The 24,778-nt window shown below is 42.6% G+C and overlaps 1 long non-coding RNA gene across 1 annotated transcript; it reads right to left on the bottom strand.

Annotated features, from left to right (window-relative positions):
• Positions 1-21,594: 21,594 nt before the first annotated feature.
• LOC148125380 (uncharacterized) lies at positions 21,595-24,551 on the bottom strand. The gene is made up of 3 exons (XR_015744196.1): positions 24,488-24,551; positions 23,933-24,019; positions 21,595-21,741 (listed from the first exon to the last, which is right to left on the bottom strand). It is a non-coding gene; the product is annotated as an uncharacterized LOC148125380 (long non-coding RNA).
• Between the last annotated feature and the right edge of the window lie 227 nt (positions 24,552-24,778).

A 24,778-nucleotide genomic window follows, 5' to 3' on the forward strand; every position in this document is an offset into this window, starting at 1 on the left:
GGATATGTGCAAAGAAAATGTTTAAGTCTCTCTGGTAATGCTTTCAGCCAAGAAGATAACAGAGGAAGCTATAAAGTTGCCCGCATATATCAAACATGCTGACAAGAAACTCAAGGATCACAAGGAAAGCTATCGTAAGTATTGAGATCTTGAAGCACCACGCTTGACCCATTAGTGTTGGGAGAGATTCAGGTGAGAAAAGGCACTCGGATCTATAAGGACCAATTTCATAGGATCACGTGGTCCTCTTGTGGAAAGGAAAAAGTTTTAGCCTCCAGTCCCCTGATCATCTTTGTTCCTCTTCGCTACACTCTTCCCAGAGCCTCGACATCTTTTTTTGTATTGTGGTGAATGCAGACTTCCACGTGTAGTCTTAGCAAAGCATTCTTAAAGCAACACTCATGCTTCACGTTATTCTTATCCCTGCCTCCAATGTCCTGTGCTTGGTCTTATTCTTCTCTGAGCGTCGCATAATGAGCTTTTGAGAAAACGGAATGATGCAGTAGGCATCTATGCAGGGGTGGGCTTCAGCCGGTTAGCATCGGTTCTGGTGAACCGGATGTTAATTTTACAGCTGGTTTGGTGCACTGGTAGTTCCAACAACTGGTTGGCCCTGCCAGGAGTCCCCCCCACAGCCCGTTTTGGATCCCAGGTAGGTGCAGGGCCCGCGTGGAGGCTCAGCGAGAGCGAAAATGGGCCTCCCAGAGGCTCAAGGAAAGCCTCCAGCGGTCAGGGAGAGTGAATACAGGCCTCCTGGAAGTTCCAGGAGGCTGGAAATGAGTCTGTTTTCAGCCTCCAGAGAGCCTCCGGAGCCCAGGGAGGGTGAATACACCCCCCTCACACACACACACCCACACACAGCCCTGGATGGTGCAAGAGGCTGACTAGGCCATGCCCAACATGCCTACCCCAACCGAGAAACTGGGCAGAGAACCAGTTGTTAAATTATCCGAAGCCCGCCCCCTGCATCTATTTATGGTGAGTTATATCTCTCTCCCCTTTCAAGTAGAGTGATTTGAAAGAGCCATCAATATCCTGTATGAACAGCTTCTTTAAGGGGTTCCAGATAAGAGAAATTTGGACTAATTTATCCATTTTGAGAGAATCTTTGGAGGAGATGGCCAAGTAGAGGATTCAGTCTTTGGAGCTCTCTGAGCTTGGTTATTTTCTTGCAGATATTTCATTACCCAAACTAAGAAACATCATCAGTGAACTGACACCCAAGTTCAGAGATCACCAAAGACCCTGCAGTCGTCCTCCTCTTCCTTTTCTGCAAACCCAACTCCTTTCTAGCATCGATGATGATACCTAGTTGGGTCATGAAACACCCGCAAGAAAGTAACAAAACTCGGAAAATACCAAGGAGCCTACAGTTCTCCTTCTTCTCTCATTTCCTTCTTCTTTCCCCTCTCCACAATCCCCACTCCCTTCTAGCACTGATGACGATACCTAGTTGGGTCAAGTCTACAAGTAAACAACCAGGTTCAGAGAACACCAAGGATCCCTCCATAGGATTTCAACCCTGAGCTACACATGCTCTCTTTTATCAGAGATTCATCTAGAAGACAGATAGAAATTGGCCGCCACCTTGCCTCCTTAAAGAATACCTGCTACTTTTAACACGTCTCTTTGCACCTTTTCTTTTTGTTTTTAGATGCTCTCTTCCAAAAAACTGCAAAGTCTGCAAATGGTTGGAATCTTTCTGGGATGAATCTGTACTACATTTCCAAAGGCAAAAAGACCTGGTATGACGCCGAGAACTTCTGCGTATCCAGAGACAGCCATTTGGCCTCCATCCTAAGTGACGAAGAGCAGGTGTTCATTATTGTTATTACTATCATTATGGTTAGTTCCACAGTCAGCCAGATGGTCAGAGTGGATTTGGCATTTTTATCCACCTCTTGAGTCCTTTCCAAGGATCTGAGGTAGGCAGATGTTGTTTGATGGGGTTAGAAGTATCATTGCAGGATGTAAGTTGTTCCGGGTCAAGCTGCCTTTTGCAATTGACTGGTGGTGAATTTGTCAATACTGATAGTCTTCAAGTGCTCTAGTTGTTTTAGAGGCACCCATTACTATGGATATTATCATCTGTTTCTTTTACACAATCATTCCCTTTCTATTTGCAGACCTTTGTATTTTGTGATTTTTCTCTAGTACTTTTCCTTTTATCCTGCTGTCGCCAGATACTGCCACACCCACTTTTCAGACTTTGTTTTTCATTCTTAGGGACCATTGTTATTTATTTTATTTATTTATTTATTAGATTTGTATTGCCACCTATTCTCCATGGCGACTCAAGGCGGCTTACAACATATAAAACCATGTTATGTGTCAGGTGCCTGTCTGTTTAATTCTTATCATTCTTATGGTTTACTGCACAGTCAATCAGATCTTCAGACTGGGTTACTATTATTGTTTCTGATGGTTGGTTCAACAATGTGCTCCTTCTTTACTATTTTTTTAATTTGCATTGCACTTCTTTTTTAAGTTACCCATGCTTCACTGAATATCTGTGCAATCTTTGTGGAATATGAGAAGGAATCCTTCAAGGCGAGCCCCAAAAGCATCATTTCTGCTTTGCTGAATTTCTGATCCTTTATTGTCCATCCCCTCCCTTCCATAATTATAAGGGTTTGAATATTCACCCCATTATCTGGCCTAGTCCCGTCAACGATAGAATCATAAAACCTGTTGTGGCCCATTGGTGGAGCTGACAGCAGAGTTGGACAATAGTGAGGAGGTTGGGGAGGAACATGGACCAGTCTTGGAAGCTGAGGAAGGCTCGGATGAGGGCTCTGCATCAGGGGCAGAGATGGGGGCCGGGGCAGGCTGGCAGTCATCAGCTGCCTTCGGGCTCAGTTAGCAATGAAGCTGGGAAGCCGTTGGAACCAGTTCCCAGCCTGCGCACACACAGAGCTGCCCCAAAGAAAAGCACAATTAGGAACTCAGGGTCAACGTGGGAGTAAGGCCACAGGTGGATTATGAATGGCCCCTCCCATCAGGATTAAAAGAGGAGCAAAAGGGGAGGGGGCTTTTGCAGGAAACACTCATTCGGTCGTTCGTTTGTTCCAGCCTCGTGGAGATTTGTCTGTAAAGCCAACTTTCCTTGCCAACAGGGAGTGTGGAACTATTTACTGGGCAGCGTTCCAGGATTGATAAAGGTCTGAGATAATTAGTCTACCTTCACGAGACTGTTTGCGAAGCTGTTAGTTGACTGTGAATGAAATAATTCACATTTATTGTAGATAAAGAAGTTTTTGCTGGGACTCAGAATTGACTGAGTGCTTTTTGGTGAGGTCTAGGACAGAACAAAACCTGTATGTAGTGTACAAATTAGAAAATAAACCAAGTAGAGTTTAGCATTGTAAGCTTTCCTTAAAAGGTTGTGTTTGGCATATTTCTGCAGAATTATCTCAACACCCAGCTCAGTCAGCCATCTTGGATTGGCCTTTCAACTACAAATAAGGGCGATAATTGGGAATGGTCAGATGGATCCAAATTAATCACTGAGTAAGTCTTTAAAGCAGAAGTCCAGGAAAGGATGTTTGGACGTTGGGCTGCCCGCATCCTTTCGTGCAATACAGGTAGTCCACAACTCCTGAGGTTTATTTAGCCTCTGTTCAAAGTTATGACACTGAAAAATAGTGACAGGGACCATTTTTCACACTTATAATTCAGACATTTGGCCACTGACTGCTCTTTATGACGTTCCCGAAGTCATGTGGTCACTTTGGGAGACATTCTCACCAGCAAAGTCAATTAAAAAAGCCAAATTCACTTTCACAACCATGTTAAGAATTTAACAACAACAGTGATTTTCTTAACAACTATGGCAAGACTTGCTTAGAAATGTCAACAGAAATTCTGGGCTCAAAAATCTTAAAACAATCTCTTATCAGTAGAATCATTCTTTTTTTTTCTTCCAAAAGTTTTATTAATTTTTAAAAAACAAACATATACAAACAAAACACAAAACATGAAAACATAAAATATCTTTTTTGAAAGCAGCTTGATCCCGGGTTACATCTCTTCGTACAGACATAAATTCAAGTTCATGCTCATTTTTATATACCATTCCATATCTTATTACCATTCTACATTTTCTATATGGCTTCTCCCCTCTTTTCACTCTCTTAATTCTATTTTATTTATTTCATCTCAATTTAAATCATTATACTTATATCCTTTGTCTGTCCTGTTTCAGCTGTCTATTATCTTTTCTCATTAACACAAAATTTCTCCTGTAATCACTGATTGGAGTATGACACCTTTATATCTTTCCCCTAAATTTAGCACTTAATATAATACATAACTTTCATTCGGATTCTGCTTAGTACATTCTAAAGCTACATAGTATATTTTAAGAAAAGAAAAAAATTATAAATATATAATATAATTAAAACAACAATCCATACCAATTGAACTCTATCATTAAAATTAATATTCATTTAAATTTTAAACATTTTACACATTCCTTTTCAAATAGGTATCCTGCTTCTCATTTCACTTATATTTTAAAATATTATGTAATTAAAATGTTCCAGTTCCTTCTTAATTCAATTCTCTCATATTTCATTTCATTTATTTTATTCAAAAAGAAAAAGAAAAAAGTTTCACTAAATTACATTGAATATTTTATCCCCTTTTATAATCATATGTTGTTCCAATTTTCTAATATTATTTCTAATACAAGTACAACAATACAGTCTTATGTACCTTTGCAGAATCTCTTTTTCAGTTATATTTTTACTCATTATCTCTAAATAAATCCTGTTTCTTTACATCTTGTTTCAAACCTTTGTAGCTTCTTTTCCCATCCTTCCTGCCTTGTTTCTTCAATCTGCCCTTTTTACCCCCTTGTCTCTCCATCTCCATTTCCCTCTTCTGTATTCCATTTTTTTTGTTGCTTTCTGACATTATATCCACTTTTCACCTTATTTTTCCCTTTTTTGGTTGTTTTTTTAAGTCTTAAATTCTCCATTCTCTTCCCCCTCTTTCCCCTTTCTTCCCCAGATACCTGTTCATTAAAGATGGCTTCTTCTTTGTCCCAATTTTCTTGTTCTTGTAGTTTCTCATAGGTAGAAATCGCCATTTCTAAAATATGAAAACAGAGCCAAAAGAGCCCTTCCCTTCTTGTTCCTCTTCTTTGTATTTTTTGAATTCCATTTTCAATTCATCCACAAGTGATGCCATTATAGAAAAAAAATTTCAAACAACCACCCAAGTATTTTTAATCATAGATGTATAATTTCCAAAAGTCCCAAAGTCACCAAGCAGTCCATTTCATTTAAAACTTTCTTCTTTTTTAACTTTCTCTTCCTGGGGTTACAATGCAGTTACAAAGTTCCAATTAAAATGTATCCTTTAAAAGTCTTGTTACAGTTTAACTTTCAATTCTTCTAAATTCCAAGGAGTCTCCTCCAGCCAAATCTTACTCTTTATTCTTTTCCTCTCCCTTCCCACTTACAGCAAAAAAAATTTTTTTTTCAGTGTTCAGAAATCTTTATTGTCCCCTTGGCTTTAATTTTCAGTTTAATTACCTGCTGATGCCAAAGTGGGTTTTTCAAATTTCTTTCATCTGCTGTCACCGTAAGGAAGGAGAGTGAGAAAAAACAAACTTTCCCTTTTCACTTTCACCTGCCGCCTCCAGATCTTCTTTGGGAGCGATGTATCCTTTTTTAAAATTAAAGTTCCAGGGTATCTTGAAAGTTGTTTCTTATCCCGGTCAGCCAAAACTTTCACTTCTTAACTTTCTTTCCTGGATGAGTGCTTCTTTGTGGCGGCCATTTCTGACCGCCGCTCTACCGCCTTCGGAAAAGGGAGTTAAGCCAGCCGGGGAGGAAAGATGCGGCTTTCCTGAACCCTGCTGGGGTCTCCCTTGTCTTCAGTCACCTCTACGAGGTGACTTAGCCCTGAAGCCAGATGGCTCGGGGCACTCCAGCAGCGAGAGCAGGCAGAAACCATGCATGATCGCGGATTCCTGCCTGCGCTGCAAACCGGAACTCCCCCAGTAGAATCATTCTGTTGAAGCAACTTTAAACAGTCCAGCTACTGCATTTTGCAGTAGGAAGAGGGATTGACCAGGTCCTCTGCCCCCCATTTCCCAGTGAATTTGACAAAAGAAAGGAAAGTTTGGGACAATTGGTTAAAAGCACCTGGGGTAGAAACCAGAAGGCAGAATAAAAGAATACCAGAGTTGGAAGGGACCTTGGAGGTCTTCTAGTCAAACCCCCTGCTAAAGCAGGAAACCCTTTACCATTTCAGACAAACGGTTATCCAATCTCTTCTTCAAAACCTCCAGTGTTGGAGCATTCAGAACTTCTGGAACCAAGCTGTTCCACTGATGAATTGCTCTGCAAAGAAAATTCCTCCTTAGTTCTAGGCTGTGTCTCTCCTTAATTAATTTCCACCCACTGGTTTTTGACCAGCGTTCAGGTGCTTGGGAGAATAGGTTGAGGCCTTCTTCTTTGTGGCAGCCCCTTACAAAGTAGAATACTGCACAGTTAGTCTGCAATACTGCATTCTAAGAAGTCCAACCCCCCCCCCCCCCGCCGCTCCTCATGTCTAAACTAGATTAGCACAGGTTGAACTGTGGGATCCTTGGTAATCTCTGAGCTTGGTTGTTTACTTGCAGACATTTCATGACCCAACTAGCTAACATCATTAGTGCTAAAAAGAAGGAGGAGGAAGGAGGTGCTATTTCTTCTACTTGCATCTAACATTGATAATGTTCCCTAGTGGGATAGTGAAATGTCTGCAAGAAAACCACAAAGCTCAGAGAGCACCAAGGACCCTACAGTCGTCCTCCTCCTCCTCCTCCTCCTCCTCCCCCCACTCCCTTCTAGCACTGATGATGTTCCCTAATGGGGTAATGAAATGCAGGAGGTTGGATTAGAAGACCTTCAAGGTCCCTTCCAACTCTATTCTGATTCTAATCCACAGGTGGTAGGTTCCTGGTCTCAAAGAGCAGCACACTCAAGCCCGCTAGACTCAGCACCTTCTTCCTGAGTCTTCCTTTTAGGAAAGTGGAACATTCCTCCTCTCCTCCCAATAGGTATTGGTCACGTGGCCATTCCAGGCAACCAACCATTTCCAGAAAAGGGAGCCGTGGCTGCACTTTGATCCATCCTTCAATGGACAGTCGCAACTGGATCAATGCCAACTGTCGTGAAACGAGGAATTGGGTTTGTAAGGAAAGTCCGGCTGTTGGGGAAAAAATAATAAACAATTAACCCGGTTGCTAGAATCATTGCTCTTGCAGAACTGTCTTTCCACTCTCTGTTTCTCTTCTTGATGGACTTATTGCAAGAGGCAGAAGCATTCAGCAGGTCCAAGCCATAATTTGAAAGCCAATCTGGTGGGGTGGTGGAGGTTGTTGGACCACGAATGGAGAGAGTGAGGTTCATTCTCTGCCAGAGAAGCTCTTGGTGACTTGGGACAAGAGACAGTGGTGGGATTCAAAAATTTTTATGACCGGTTCTGTGGGTGTGGCTTGGTGGATGTGGTGTGGCTTGGTGGGCGTGGCATCGCACGGCATGGCACGGTGGGCATGGAGTGGCTTGGTGGGTGTGGCAGGGGAAGGATGCTATAAAATTCCTATTCCCACCCCACTCCTGGGGGAAGATTACTGCAAAATCCCATTCCAACCCCACCCCACTAACCTGCTTTCCAGCTCCATTCTCCTGTGTAGGGCAACCAAAGAAGACCCAGCCGATCAGCTGGGCCTCGGGAAGCAGAGAATAGATGGGGGCGGGGCCTGTCAGAGGTGGTATTTGCTGGTTCTCTGGACAACTCAAAATTTCCACTACTGGTTCTCCAGAACTGGTCAGAACCTGATGAATGCCACCTCTGACAGAGTAGGAGGAATTAGAAATAGAGAGAGCTATTATAAGGGATTTTGAAGTTCAGGAGAATGGGCAAAATATATATTCAAATAAATTAATATTCTCCAAGTAAAATAATGCTTTTTTAAAAGGCAGTTAGATTTTCTTGCTGGTTTTCTTTTTCTTTGAAAATATTTTGCTTCTTGGAAAAGAAAATATACCTTTGGAACAACCATGACTTGGATAACTGAGAATCCTCATAGACAATGCTTTTTTAAAAAAAAAAAATTGCAGGACGGTAGAACTTAGTATGACTTCAACAATCTTACATAAATCTTGAGAAAATGTTGGACCTCTTGCAAGAGACAATGTGATGGTACATTTTGAGTTTGTCTTCAGCAGGGTAGAGAGTAAGGGAGATGAGCTTGATAGAAATATGTATTTATGCACATATGTATTCAGTTTCTATAGCTGCCCATCTCAATCAGTGATTCTGGGTGGCTTAGAATTTTTTTTTAATGCAATAATAATTACCTAGACAAAAAAGGCTGAAACAGATTATTACAATGAGCATGTTAATAAAAATGTATAAACATTGGCTAAAATAGGAGGCAAAAAAAGAACAAGTGAAAGAATGCATGATCAAATAGACTACAAATTAGCTACAATGTACACATGGGAAATATGTGGTTGAAATTGTGTGGAAAAGACCTGGCAGTAATTCACAATGGAGGAACAGGAACATAGAATTTGTTGAGATGACTAAATGAAAGTTTTTGAACAGAGAAAAGACAAGATCTACCTTTCTGGCTGACTAGAAACTCCTGATAGCATTAAATGGGGAAAAGTGCACATGCTTTAAATAATTGGATAATAGAAAAAGGTTTGCTATTTTGCAGTCATACAGTGAGAGACAATTTTGTAACTATATTTTGTACAAAAGAAATTGGAAACATCTTTTTATTCTTTTGGCACTTTCTCTTTCTTTCTTATTTTGTTCTTTGGGTAATTATTTTATATTCTGTTTTAAACTTTTACTGAAATTTATGGGAGAGAGAAAAAAAGAACTGTAGCCCCCTATGTATCAACCTCTGCTAAATTCTTCAGCAGAGGAAAAGATGGCAGAAACAACTTACGATGTGCAGCTGACTTTTTGTGTGCTGTTTGGTCTCTTCAGTGTATTTAACAGTTCATCCTGAATGGTGAGGAAGGTGATGGAGCAGAGGGTGAAGAGCTGATGTTGCCAGCCAGGGAACACAACTCCAGCCCAGGGGCTCATGTGGTAAGACGCTGGGCCTGCACCCTGCTGAGGTCGGCAGCTTAATTCCTGTGAGCGAATAAACCACGTAGGGACAAGATAGGAGCCTCCCCGATTGCCTACTAACTACTAAATGCCTGCTGACATTTAGGCCTCTCTGCTCCTCCTTCCCTCCCTTTGTGGCCATCCTCATGCTGTCCCAGCTGCCAAACAAACAGCAGCAGCCAATCAAACGGCTGTTGCTAGGCCGGAGGCAAGGAGGAGGGAAGACAAGATGGCTTCCTGAAGCTCTGCCTCCACAGTCTCGTGAGGAAATGGCCAAATAAAGAGAGCCAACACTCAGGAATCAAAGTGAAGTTTGCAAGTAAAAGCTAGACTACCCTGATGAGGAGAGGCTCTGGAAAGGAGCCAGCAACTGAAAGAGGTAAGGGGAGAGAGACATCTTTGTCCTTCCCTCAGAGAGGCATGATGGAAAAGTTCTCTCAGCCATTACCAATTATTTTTACTACCGGTTCTGTGGCGTAGCTTGGTGGGCATGGCAAGGGAAGGATACTGTAAAATCTCCAGTCAGAGGTGGTATTTGCTAGTTCTTGAACTACTCAGAATTTCTGCTACCGGTTCTCCAGAACGGGTCAGGGGAATCTGAGCCTTTTATGCTTAATTCCCCTTTGAAGCTCCTGCAGCTTGATGGGTTTATTTGTGTGCCTCTAGTTAAAGTGATTGCCCTGTCTTTCTGTCTTAATGGATTAATCCTGTCCCAGGACCTTGGTGTTTCCTATCCTAGGGGTTAATCTTGCCAGAGGGCAATAAAAAGGGAATTTTGCTTTTGCCTTGGTGAGTTATTTTTAGCCTGATTCTCCTTATTTCAATGGCTGGTACTTAAGTGTTTCTATTGTCAGCTCTGTTAACAGGACTGCTTTTTCTTTCAGCTGCAGATTCTTGGTTTTCTTGAAGGGGGAAGGGCTGGCTTGAGTTTCTTGGCACTGTTTTCTGAGGTTTCTGGTGCTGTGAGGTTTCAGGCACTGTCCTTTTGGGGTACACTTCCCACAATGGAACTGAAGCGAAATTGGACTTTTAAAATGTAGATAGAAGCCATGGAAATAGTTACAATTTTATTAAGATTCATTTCTACATCAGTCTTTAACTCCCTTTCTTTAATTTGTAAGTGTTCCTTTTCCTGGCAAAATAAAAGACTTAACACCCACTCCCCAACCACTAAAGAGAGATACAAAATCCGGAAGTTGTCCAAATTTCCATTTCTTTGTTGTCTCCTTCCAGCAACATAAATGCAGACATAGGCATCATGAGGCAAAAAAAAAAGAAAGAAAAAGAATCCATTCAACAATTTTGTCATAAATAAAAGGCAGAAAAGTACCATAGAAATACTTTTAGGAGCAGACCATGCTGTCACACGGATGGGTTAAAGCTGAAAAATTAGAATCAACACATCAGCAAGATTGAATATGGCTGAAGTCTCTTATTTCTGAATCCCCAAAAGAAAGAAATCACAGCAAAATACAGATATCTCCCCAAATTGGTCAGTACTTGGACAACTTAGTTCTCAGTCATATCAGCTTCTCATGTCATCTGGCTTTCAAAATCATATGATACAGAAAACATTTTATTTATTTATTCAACTTGGATGGCTATCTGTTTCAGCAGTGACTCTGGGCAGTGAACAATCCTTAAATAAATTAAAAGTAAGTACAAAAAATTAAAATAGCACAGCAGCCAAGCATAATGTTACAGTCCATGGTTCTTCACACAGCCAGTACCAAAGGCCAGCAGGATCAGGGCCATCCTAATCTCTGGAGGAAGGATATTGGATGTTCTGGCAGAAAATGAACTCTTGCTTGCTGGTCAAACTGTCATTCAAAAAGGAGAGACCTGGCGGGGGTGTGTGTGTGCTTGTAATCCATTTCCCACTTGAAAATGCAATGTGGGCTTTCATCCTAGCCAGGTACTCTGAGGACACCACTATTCCCTTAAGAGGGTGGACCAACCACGTGACTCCAAGCTCAATAACAAAGCCTAGAGAAGCAGAGGCATAAGAGGCACTCTCTGAGTTGCAAGACCCATGGATGCTCCCCACTGTGAAAATGCCCAGGGAATGGGCTGCCCAAATATCCTGAGGCTGGCCGGAGAAAGGGAAGAGCTTCAGTCCTCCTCCTCAGTTCTGCAAAATATTCCTTCCGCCTCCTGCTGAACCCTCCCTTCTCCTTGCCCCGTTCAGAAGGCAACTGCACATCGGGGGCACCCAGGAAGAAGGTCCCTCTCAGCTGTATGGAAATCGATCTGTCTCAAGCACTCCTATCTCTGAGGCACAAAATGGGATGAAATAAGCCAGCAAAGATCCATTCCAGTGTATTGATTGGGGTATTGTTTACTTCTGGGTGGTTGGGCTGAGGTTAATCTTGCAGTTAATCTAAGCTCATCTGGGTGCTGACTGCTGGTGGGGAGGTGCCTTTTGGTAGTTTGTTTCCTTTTAGGTTTGTTGATTATCTCTTTTGTAGGTATTGTTTATGTCTGTGAGTCTGCTGATGGCCAATTTGTCAGAATTCTAGAAATTCCTTACGGTTTTTGGTCTTGGCTTGATCTAGAATGGTCACCATTTCCTACTTGAAACAAGAGTGAAGTCTGTCCACATGGTATGAAATTAAAGAGTTTTCATTGTGTCTTCTACCATGCCCAGTGAATAGCTGTCACTTTTCTTATTTTTTGATTCAAATTATCCAGTTCAGTTTGTGTCCAGTTAATATTTCCAGCAGTCTATTGGATCACAGGTTGGCCCAGTTATTGATGCTGTTTCCACTGTTCAATTTTGTCTTCTCAGTCTTCAGATGTATTCTTCACTAATCAGATTATTAACTTGTCCATATGTGACTTTATCCAGAAAAGAAAAATTCCTAGATACGTGTAGGCTTCATCCTGAGTGCTCCTGATGGGTTCTTTGACATTTGACATCTCAGTTCTGTTATCAGTCATGAGTTTAGCCTTCCTTATTGCTACTGAAGCACATTGCTTTAGACCAGTGACGGCGAACTTTTTCCAGATGGAGTGCCCAAAGCACACGTCCCCGAACACCCAAAATTAAATGAGTGCCCTGCCCCTGTGCATGTGTGGGGTCCCGCATGTGCCCCGCGCATGTACAGCAGAGACCAGCTAGCTGGTGGAAGGTGTGATGACTCACGGTGGGATACAAATAAACAAAGTCCTAAAAACAGATGAAACCCCTTTTATTCTTTTACTTTGCTTCAAAGCTCCAAATAACCTTGACTGGAGACAAAAAACTCCCCCACAAGCAGTTATGAAAAGAAGGAAATGCCGTTTAAACTAAAAATGCTTATAAATTATAAAGAATAAAAACAACACAAACCACACTGGAACAATTAAGGTAACCAGGCAAGATAAGGGCTTGAAGACATCCACAGATATTGGAATACACACTGGGAAGGACGCCAAACTCAGAGTGGATTGGCAAACTAGAGCTATTTCCACGCTTTGTTTCCAGCACTGGTCCATACGCATGTCCGTTCTTTTAACCAGTTCTCACAGCTGCAGCCCATGAAGAGGATCAAGGCCCATTCCTCCCCCATAGACCATGCCATTCCCATCTCTCTCTTATCCTCTCCTCCCTGCGTGCCCTAGGATGGAGAGGGGATGGGTCTGGGTTTTCTCTGACTGCCCAGCTGGCCTCTGCCCTTCCCCAGCCTCCTCCACAACCTCTGGAGCCACACTTCCACTCCTTGTCAGCTGTTCCTCCTCTCCCTCAGAGTCTGTCTCCAACACGAGCATGACAGAAGGCATGAACACCCATCTTCCTCTTGGCAACCCCAATTGCAGCTCCAACCAGAAGCAAGGCCACAAGGACCCCATTCCAGAGAGGCACCACCCAGCCAGGGTTCAGGGGGCTTACCGAGCCTACGTACACCACCTGGCCTGTTCCTTCCATTGCAGTACAACCTGCAGGGGCCTAGCAGGTGCCACCTCTGCAACCACAACCCAGGCCAGATCGAATACCCTTTGAGGCCGTATTTGATGGCTGCCACAAACAATTCAATTACTTCCTCACTCGAATCCAATCCCATATAGAACAATTTGGAGATCAATATGCCACAGAGCGCGATTTGGTTATGGCCATACCAAATGGGATGGATGAAGGGGATGCTTCAGACTAGGTGGCCCAACTACACAACGAACAAGCCCCCAAATTATACAATGAAAACAGATTTATTCAATTATTAAGACTCAGATTTGAAAATCCAGACAGGGTAGCAGAGAATGAAGAGAAGCTAATGGAAATGAGGCAAGGCAAGTGACCATTGTCAGAATTCATTTGGGACTTTAGAATTGTTGTAAGCCACCTCATGGATTGGCCTGAAAGAATGACTTTACACTATTTTTAAAAAGCCATTGATCCAGAAGTAAAGAAGGCCTGTGAAATTAGGGGAATCCCAGAGACCTTACGGTCGTGGTATACCACCTCCCTCACCTTAGGTTGCAGCATCAACCCACACAGGAAACCCCTTCCGGCAGCCCCGACTAAGAGAATTGTGGTGAGGAGACTGCCGACCAGACCAGTCAAAACTGTTTGTACCCGCCCACCAGGGTGCTGAAATGTTACTGATGTGGTCAAGCTGGTCATAGGGCAGCAGACGGTCTAGCCCCTGCTCCTGTGCCACAAGCTCCATAGTCGAACCCTAATACAGCTGTTAGAGGTCGGAAGAATCAAGATCTCCAAGCAGGGATGGGTGTGCCAAACACAGCTGGGAAAGCCCCCTCTGTGCAGATGGGAGCAACAAACCACCAGACTGACACCACGTCCCCGACAACCTGACCTGCGAAGACGACCCAGTGGTGAGTGATCCCATCATACCTTTTACTGTCAAGGTCAAGTTAATGGTACCAAACATGGGGAAGGCGGGGGAGTTAGAAGCTGTCATTGATACTGGGTGTTCCAGATGTCTTCTCGGACTCCCTATCGTTGAACAATTGGGCATAAAGACTAACCTGCTAAAACGCCCAATCAGATTTGAGCAAGTGGATGTAATTTGGGGGGGGGGGGCAGCCACTCAATTGACAGAATTAATCAAGATGGAATTAGGGCCCCATTGCGAACTCATCCATTTCATAGTGGCCCCCAAGATGTCAGAATCAATAATACTGGGACTTGCTTGGTTAGACAAATGGGCCCCAATGATCAAATGGGAGGGTGGATTCAGAAAAATCCTTATTGGACCGGGCCCATTGCCCCCTCTTCCACCCACCACAAAGCCACCAGTCAGCTTGAACCCAGAGCCTGAGCTAGCATCCATGGCATCCCACCTTCTCCCAGATAACCAACAGGTACCCAACCAATACAAAAATTGGGCTAAAGTATTCAGTGAAGAAGAGTGTAATGTTTTACCTCCCCATCAAGCCACTGATTGCACCATAGAATTAGAGCCCGGGGCGAAATTACCAAAACCAAAGATGTATTCCATGACGCCTGCTGAAATGGCTGAATTAAAGAAATATATCAACAGCAATTTGGAACGAGGTTTTATTGAGACTGCCAAATCAAGATTAGCTGCCCCCGTGTTGTTCAAGGAGAAGACAGATGGTGGATTGAGATTGTGTGTTGACTTTAGAGGTGTGAACGCAGTATGCATCAAAAACATGTATCCTCCCCCTCTTATGAAGGACTTATTGAACCACCTGTCGAAAGGCAAATTATTCACCCAGCCAGATCTCAGGGAAGCTTACTACTGGGTCCACATCAAAGAGGGAGATGAGTGGAAAACTGCCTTTAACTGCCCTCTGGGTAGCTTCCAATTCAAAGTCATGCCTTTCCAACTTCAGGGGGCTCCTGCAGTGTTTATGCAGCTCATCAATGAGGTGCTACACCCGCACCTTTACTGGGGGGTCCTCGTGTACCTGGGTGACATCCTTATCTTCAGCAAAACCATGGAAGAACATGTTCAATTGCTCCAACAGGTTCTAGAAAAACTTCTAGCCGCCAAATTATATGTGAAACTCTCAAAATGCGAATTCCACAAAGAGTCGCTAGACTACCTAGGCTACCGAATATCCAACCTGGGGATTGAAATGGACCCTGGAAAAGTGAAAGCGGTGCTGGACTGGCAACCCCCCAGAACCCAAAGACAACTTCAAAGTTTCTTGGGGTTTGCCAACTTCTATAGACAATTCATTCCGTCCTTTGCTGAAGTTGCCCTCCCATTGACAGAGCTATTAAAAATGGGCCTGTCACCCACCAAACTAAAGCTGAGTCAACCCCTGGCTTGGACTATGGACTGTCCAAACAGATGCAAGTGATGTAGCAGTTGCAGCTGTTTTGCTGCAAAAAGACTCTCAAGGCCGACTGACGCCTTGTGCTTATGTGTCCAAAAAGCTGACAGATGCAGAGCGAAGGTGGGTGGTCTGGGAGAAAGAAGCATTTGCCGTACGATGGGCTTTATTGAGTTGGAGGCATTTTCTAGAAGGGGCGCCAGAGGCCTTTGAGGTATGGACTGATCATAAGAACCTCGAGGCTCTAAAGACCCCTAGGAGATTATCGCCCAAATAAGTCCGCTGGGCCCAATATTTCAAGTCATTCAATTTCAACATTAAATAAATCCCCAGAGGGAAAAACGTACTGGTGGATGCTCTGTCCAGAAAACCTCAAGCTATAATTTCAGATGCTCAATTGGCCGTCCAAGTAACTACTCGAACCCAAGCTAATTGCAACCCTAAACGCCTGGAAGATAAGGTGACTGCAGAATTGAAAATGGCCCTATTGACCAATCCTTGGTTCCTGGACCATCAAACCGAGTTGACAATGAATGATGGACTAGCTTGGAAAGGGACTAAGCTTTATGTACCCACAACCCTAAGCCTACTGGTACTGAAGCAGAGCCACGACTCCTGGCTGGGAGGCCACTTTGGATTCCCAAAAACCCTACATTTACTAAGAAGACAGTTCTGGTGGCCAAAAATGAAACCTGATGTCAAGGACTGTGTAAAAAGTGTTTCAATTTGTGCTACGATGAAACACAGAACTGGAAAAACCCCTGGCCTCCTGCAAGAAGTTGCTGAACCAACCCAACCTTAGGAAGAAGTCGCAATGGACTTTATTGTTGAATTACCAAAGAGTGAAGGGAATAGGGTCATTTGGACTATGATTGACTTATTCTCTAAACAGGCCCATTTTATAGCCTGCAAAGAGCTTCCATCTGAGAAAAAACTTGCAAAGCTGTTCATGAAACATATCTATAGACTACATGGTGTACCTCGCAGAGTAATATCAGACAGAGGGGTACAATTTACTGCAAAATTTTGGAGGGAATTTCTGAAATCCATTGGCTCCTCTCAAGGGTTATCCTCAGCTTTCCATCCTGCTTGTAACGGAGCAGCAGAGAGGGCTAATGCCATGATTGAACAATACATTAGATGCTATGTAAATTATCAGCAAGAAAATTGGGCTGAGTTATTACCTTTTGCAGAGGTTGCTTAAAAATAATGCAGTACATAGCAGCACGGGATTGACTCCATTCCAAATCAACACTGGAATGGATTTTGTCCCGATGCCAGAGTTACCTAGACAACCTGCCTCATCCATGTCCCTGACAGAATGGATGAACTCATTAAAGAAAGGGTGGGAAGATACAAAAAAAGCTTTGAACGAAGCTGCAAGAATTTATAAAAAAGAGGCGGATAATCATAGATCCCTTCATCCGCCTTTTAAAGTAGGGGACAAAGTATATTTGTCAACCAAGTATCTTAGGTTGAAACTGCCCAATAAGAAGCTGGGTCCAAAATTCTTGGGTCCGTTCCCAATTTCAAAAATAATCAATCCGGTCACTGTCCAATTATGTCTTCCTCGACTATTGGGGAAAATTCATCCAGTGTTCCATTGTAGTTTACTAAAACCAGCTACTACATTGATGATAAGACCATTACCACTCGCTCCCCCTAAACCGTTGATGGTACATGGGGAAACACATTATGAGATTCAAAAAATTCTCGATTCTTGATTACACCGTGGCCGATTGTAATATTTGGTTTTATGGAAAGGATACCCTCTCTCAGATGCTAGTTGGGTAAAGAGTTGGGATGTTCATGCTAATCAATTGGTTAACCAATTCCCCACAAACCGAAGGGTCCTCGTGGGAGAGAGAGGGGGTTAAGGACAATGTATTAACCCCTATAAGTGTGTGTTTTTTCTTTTCTTTTAGGAGGAGGAGTTTTCAAGGGGGGACACCTGTCAGCTTTGAAATTCAGCTGCCACATTTTTTTTAGAGAATTAGAGGAGTTGAAAAGTTCAAGGTTATTCTGTGTGTCATATTTAGAATTTCCAGTTGCAGTAAATTGGTTCTCGTGATTTATGAAGTGTAGAAGTGGGAGAAGGGAAGGGAAGAGAGAAGGTGGGTTCTGCGTAACGTGTGAAAAAACTTTGACTTGGGAAATTGCTTTTCACATGCCAGGTCTGTTCCTAATAAATCAATTGGAGAGATAACGTCTTGGAGTGATTGATATCATGGATACTTTCTGAATGCTTGACAGCATGCCTTGATGTGAGTGATGTTGAGTTGGCCACGCCCAGCCAATAACATGACCACCAAGCCATGTCCACCCAGTCACATGACCACCAAGCCACGGCCACCACCCAAGCCATGCCCACAAAACCGGTTGTTAAAATTTTGAATTCCACCCCTAGCCCAGGGTATAAATTACAGGCATTTGCCTGCAGTTCCTTAGTTCCAATTTTGAGTCAATAAATGCTGTTGCAGCTATGCTAGTCTGGTTCTTGCCTACTGAAGCCCACTACACAATAATAACAATCTCAATAATTTCTTTCAGATGGTGTAAGATATATTTTTTCAAGATGATGAAGACAAGTAGGAAGCTGACAGAGAAAAGGAAGTTAGTAAAATGTGGTTCCCATGGTGCATTTTTTAACACCAATGCAGCTGAGTTTGGACATTTTATAATCAGATTCCACCATCTTGAATTTGCTAGTCGAACCACAAGCTATTTGGTGACATCTTACAAGTAAAGTATCTTAGGTCACTACAAGGACTATCATACCAACAGGTTTTAACTGGGCATTCAGGTATGAGGGCAATGCAGGTCTCCGTATTTCCACCATTGGGTTCCCCGTGAGCCCAGTACCTGGGGAAAAAAACAATACTCATCAGTGTCGGTGTAGATATGTAGATTTAGAGACATAAATGTAGAGATCTAGGTCTAGATCTAACTTGGTTTAGATCTTTCTCCTGCCACCAAATCACAGTCACAATGGGTTATTTTTAGAGTTTTCTGTCCATATGAAATAGAAAACTAGATACTGGCAAATTTACATCAGGGCATTGTGGGGGTGGGGAGTGGATATTTGGAACTCAACAGGAGGTCCATAGGGACTTCGAGGGGTCAAGGGTAACGGGAGATGTTAGGGGTTATGTTTCATCCTGTCAGATCTGCAGCAGAAGTGGATCTAATAAAAGAGAATCTTTGTAGCTCAGGGTTGAAATGGTTGATTGTTTTCTTGAAGACATTTCATTACCCAACTAGCTAACATCAGCAGAGCTAGTGCCAGCACTGATGGTGTTACCTACTTTGGATAATGAAACACCTGCAAGGAAGTAACCAAGCTCAGAGGGCACCCCTCCGAAGAAGATCTGCTCCCAGGAAGCATGTGGTCTGCCGCACCCTCTGGGAACCATTTCAGGATAAGGGCCACTGTATCACTGGGTTTTATGACCAATCTTCCCCCAGGCAGGGATGTATCAGCATCCGGTTAGTGGTGGATTTATTTACCCCATCGGCTTTGCAAAGGCTTAGCTCGGGAAACCATCCAGTTCTTTCTGGACAATGCTTGTAGGTGCAAAGGGCCAGCCACTCGTGTCCTTTTGGACCAAGGCTAGACTTTCCTGGGTTAGGGGCATGGCTGATTGATTCCTGCTTCTGTCAGAAGACTCCCTGAATTTCTAGGGATCCGACCCCCCTTCTTTCAGCCCCATAATGATTTCCTTGGCTCCAGCAAGAGCCCGTGTGCTAGAGTGGTGAAAGTGCTGGCCTTGAAACCAGGAATTCTAATCCCGTCTTAGGCATGGAAGCTGCTTGGGTGACTTTGGGCCGGTCACTCTCTTCCAATGCAGCTCACTTGGCAGGGTTGTTGTGGGGAAAATAGGAAGTAGTATTAGGTATGTCTGCCACCTTAGAGTTATTTATAAAAGTAATACAGGTGGCATAAAAATCAAATAAACAAACTTGGATTCTCTTCCTCAACCACCCTGATTCTGAAATGGCCCTTGGGTGCCTCCAACTCTGTTGATTGATGTGGTTTGTCAGCCTTCCTACTTTCCTGTGACCATCTGTGGCTGTTCACTTGAGACTACACTCTGCCTTTGCCGATGACCCTGACCATCCTAGTTAGCAGCTCTCCCGGTATGTAAATTCCTGTTGCTTGGTTTGGGGATATCCCTCAAGCTGAGCTCCGCTTTACCACTCGCTTATCATCATCAACAACTGGTCTGCTAGGACTGAGGCACTCTCTTGGGGGGGAGAGTGGAAGGCATGAAATCCAGATGCACAACTTGTCACATTCAAATTGGTTTGAAAACTTACAAAGTTCCTGCATTATATCCAGCTACCCACGATAGTCCATTAGGAGCACTATCGTTCTTCACGAGTCCGATCCAAAAATCTTGCTTATGAGCAGCTGCAATTTCATCTATATAGCCCTTGAGGGAAAAGTAGATTAGATAGATAGATAGATAGATAGATAGATAGATAGATAGATAGATAGATAGATAGATAGATAGATAGATAGATAGATAGATAGATAGATAGATAGATAGAGGGAGGGAGGGAGGGAGTTATACAGATAGGACAGTGAGAGAGAAGAAAAGGGGGAGAGAGAGAGAATATAAAAGTTATTGGAAATTAAGGTTTAAGGGAGGAACATATGTGGCCCATGACTCCACCTGACCCCACTAAGGACTGACTGATCCTCTTCCCTTCCCAACCCTCAGTGTTTCTGAAGTTTCAGGGGTTTTGAGTATCTATGGGTAGAAAGCAAAACTACACGGGGAGGAGGGTCTATGACAACTTGCCACAGTTAATATTTTTTTTATTATTTTAAATAATTAAACTGAATTGTTGAATTGTCCCATAGCAACTTTTCCCGTGGCAAGTTGGTCATGGTGAGTTGTCCTGTGATGAGTTGGCTGTGGTGAGTTGTCATATTCCACTACAGGGGAACTCTTCCTGTGTTTTCATATCACAATTCCAAGGTTTAGGATATGAGGAAGGGGTTTCAATCAGATTCTTTCTACCTTCCCTTCCCGTCTGTTCCCTTTGTTGTTTCCCTTCCCATCACTTCTTTCCTTTCCTGCTCCTCCCCTCCCCTTCCCTAGTTCCGTCCTTCCTCCTCCCTCCCTCCTTTCTCCCTCCCTCCCCCCAGTGGTGGGATTCAAAAATTCTTACTACCGGTTTGGTGAGCATGTACTTCAGTGCGCGCAGAGCGTTTGCTCCAGCAATCCCCGTGTGTTAAACAGCTGGTGCGCGGTAATCCGCTGTGCCGTGTGATTCAACTGAGCTTGGCGGGAGGGCCCTCCAGGCTGATCGTGGGAGCAAACCAAACTGCTTTGCTTTCAGCTGATCCTCGGAGCTCTCAGTTCATCCAAACTGGACCAAACCAGCACCATACCCCCACTGGCTCCCACACCCCATATTTTCTTTTGTTCTGCACAATATGCAGTACAGCTTCCCCTTTTCTGTGCACCCCAGGAGGAAGGATCTGGTTCTACTCATCCATCCTTTCAAAAGAAAATTTCCTCTAAGTCAAGGGCCTTCAAACTTGGCAAATTTGAGACTTGTGGACTTCAATTCCCAGAATTCCTGAGCTAACATGACTGGAGGAAGAATTCTGGGAGTTGGTCTACAAGTCTTAAAGCTCTCAAGTTTGAAGACCCCTGATCTATCATCTGTCTGTCTGTCTGTCTGTCTATCATCTCCCCATCCATCCATCCCTCCATCCATCCATCCTCTATCACAAGGGTCTTCAAACTTGGCAAGTTTCAGACTTGTGGACTTCAACTCCCAGAATTCCTGAGCTAACATGACTGGAGGAGGAATTCTGGGAGTTGAAATCCACAAGTCTTAAAGTTCTCAAGTTTGAAGACCCCTGCTCTAAGTCAAGCAAATTGTCTCTCTTTTCTGCTTCCCTGCCTTCTTCCCTCTTGGCTCCTAACCAGGCCTGATCAAGGATGCCCCCTGCCCACTTTCTCTCTTGCCCTTATCTCTTTGCCTGCCAACACAGAGAAGCAGCCCCAGAAACATTCAGCATCTATTCCTGCCTCTCTTACTCTCACTTGTTCTCCTTCTCTTGTGTTAGGAATCCAGGCAGCTTCCTAGCTGTACCCATTTTCAACCCCCAGGCAAGTTATTTTCATTTTGGAAAAGTAATTGAGACTTTTTCATGAAACACCCATTTTAGGAAAACGATGACATATATAGCTGTACTCACTTGTTCTTCACCATATTTACAAGAAACCAGATCCGCAGTATGCCTTCTTAAACAGTCATAGCGAGCAGCATACCAATTTTTTCGTACTTTAGAAAAGAAATAGAGATTTTTTTCAAAAGCTTGCCAGTCTGGAAGCATTCGAATCAGAATGTCTTTGAACCCATAGAGAAAACAAAAGGAGTACATTAAGTTAGTTCAAAAATCTTACAAGCATATTCCAATTTTTAAAATTACTTCAGCATTCTAAGTTAATTGTATGCTTCCGTTGGAGTACAGTGCTCTTCTTGAAATTTCAGGAAGTATTTCAAAACAGTTTTCTTTATTTTTTATATATTTTTTATTTATTAAACTTATTTGCAGCCTATCCCATGGTTCAAGATGACTCTGAGTGGCTATACGGTTCATTGTCTTTCCCTGAGCCACTGTTCAATTATTTTACTTTTTAAAATTATTTTAAATAATAATAAAAGAAAAACTGCAGCACCTCCTGAACACCATCAGCACTGACAACATACTGATTGGTCAATTGCATAATGCTTCTTGACTCGGAAGAGCTTACATCCTGCGCTGATCTCTTTCACACCATCAAACAAGCCCATCTGGCTATCCCAAGTCCTTGGGAAGGACTCAATAGGAGGACAAAGCTATCAACTCTAGTCTGAAGATTGGGCTCACTGAATAATAATAATAATAATAATAATAATAATAATAATAATAATAATAATAATAATAATAATAATATGTTTTTCTTCTCCTGAACACTCCTTCAGGATTAATAAATATTAATCAACTTGAGCTGACAGCTGGTGTAACAAAGCACTGCATGGACAGTTCCTTGAAAAGATCCAAGGAAAAGTAGATAAGGAAAAGACCTGGTTATGGCTGACCAATGGAACACTGAAGAAAGAGACAGAAGGCCTGATTCTTGCAGCCCAAGAACAAGCCATCAGAACGAATGTAATCAAAGTCAGAACAGAAAAATCTGCTGATGACCCCAAATGCAGACTCTGCAAAGAAGCGGATGAAACCATCGATCAAATACTGAGCTCTTGCAAGACAATAGCTCAGACTGATTACAAACAAAGTCACCACACAGTCGCTCAGATGGTCCACTGGAACTTGTGTCACAACTACCATCTTCCTGTAAGCAAAGAACTGGTGGGATCATAACCCTGAGAAAGTGGTCAAAAATGAGCATGCAAAACTACAGTGGGATTTCCGAATACAGACTGACAAAGTTTTGGAACACAATACCCCGGATATCACGAGTATAACCTATATATAACCTATATATAACCTAGAACTATGCCGCCTTCAGTCCAATCTAAGTATAGCATATAAAATCATACATTGCAATGCCCTACCTGCCCTTCAATGAATGCAGTATTCATTGAATACTTCAGCTTCAACCATAACAATACAAGAGCAAACAATAGATACAAACTCAAGGTTAATTGCACCAAATTTGATTGCAGGAAATACAACTTCAGCAACAGAGTGGTCAAAGTTTGCAATACTCTACCTGACTCTGTGGTTTCTTCTCCAAACCCCAAAAACTTTAACATTAGACTGTCTACTATTGACCTCAGCCCTTTCCTAAGAGGTCTGTAGGGGGCGTGCATAAGCGCACCAACATGCCTACTGTCCCTGTTCTATTGTTTTTTTTTTTTCTTATATGTATCCATTTCATGTATTCATAACTATGTTTATACTTATACCTATTATCTTGTAAGCGATTGACAAATCAAATAAATAAATAAAAATAGATTGTGGAGAAGAAAAAAATGTGGATTGTCGACATTGCCATACCTGGTGACAGCAGAATCAATGACAAACAACTTGAAAAAAATCACCAGATATCAGGACTTGTAAATCAAACTGCAGAGACTCTGGCATATACCAGTGCAGGTGGTTTCAGTGGTACTCAGCACACTGGGTGCTGGGTCTAAAGACCTAGGCAAGCACTTGAAAACAATTGGCTCTGACAAGATCACCACTGGTCAGCTGCAGAAGGCCACCTTACTGGGATCTGCTCGCATACTCCGCCGATACATCACACAGTCCTAAACGCTTGGGAAGTGTTCGATTAGTGCTTTGTGATACGAAACCCAGCATAGTTATCTCGTTTGCTGTGTACCCTGTTGTTTTTTTAATAATAATAATAATAATAATAATAATAATAATAATAATAATAATAATAATGATGATGATGATGATGTTTTTCTTCTCCTGAACACTCCTTCAGGATTAATAAATATTTTAAAATGCTGTCTCTGTTCATTCCATTTTTCAACAAAATGTTTAATTGCTTATTCTACAGTATTGCAGACTTGATTAACTTACCCAGTTCTCTATCTAGCTCTTCATTCTTTAAGGTCCAGTTCAACAGCTCCAATGTAAAGTGATGAACCGCAGCAAGAACTTCCAGGTCTGAAATCATGCAGCAAGTCAAGTCAAGAGATGTGAAGTAAAAATCTACAATAACTATCAAATCATGTCTCAATTCTTTTAGATTTAGGGAGATTAAGGAGACCATGAGAGAAGATGATGAAATCCTGGAAGATTCTGAATGAATGACAGTTAACGTACATGAGACCTGCAAAGTCCTCGTGAATAATTATCTCTATAACATTTGAGGATGATCTGTTCAACAGGCAGATTGGGGTGGGAGCCAACTTCAGAAAACGTTGGATTTAGTATATTAACAGCTCATACAACAGAAGGACCATATTTCGGTGAATTCTTGCCTGAGGGCTATGTGCAACAGGATGTTGCCTCGCTAGGAAGTCTCTCAACTGGATATAACCTAGTTGCACCTTCTCTAGTACCTGATCCTAAAGGCTGTCCTGTTGTATTGCAATCAAACAGCTGTTTCTGAACGACTGTCTCCTTGCTTACCAGTTTTGCCTTGTAAACTTGCATCATATTCCACAGCAAATTGTCGAATTGAAGCCACTGCCAGTTTAAGGTTCAGCCCCTTATTTAATTCATATTTGTCTATAGTACAGAAAGAAGAGGAAACAGGGTGTTAAGCTCCCATCCCAATGGTTATAATTGAATATACTATTATTTTTGATTATTATTATCTCTGACAACCTGGTAGTCAACACCTCACGGTATGCCCTGCAGAATAGATTGGCTCTCGACATGTCCACCACCTTCCCTCCATTGGGCTTTTTCCAGGAGTAT

The sequence above is a fragment of the Pseudonaja textilis genome, chromosome 6 (genome assembly GCF_049901715.1).
Source record: "Pseudonaja textilis isolate UNSWEBS1 chromosome 6, rPseTex1.2, whole genome shotgun sequence".
NCBI lineage: Eukaryota > Metazoa > Chordata > Lepidosauria > Squamata > Elapidae > Pseudonaja > Pseudonaja textilis.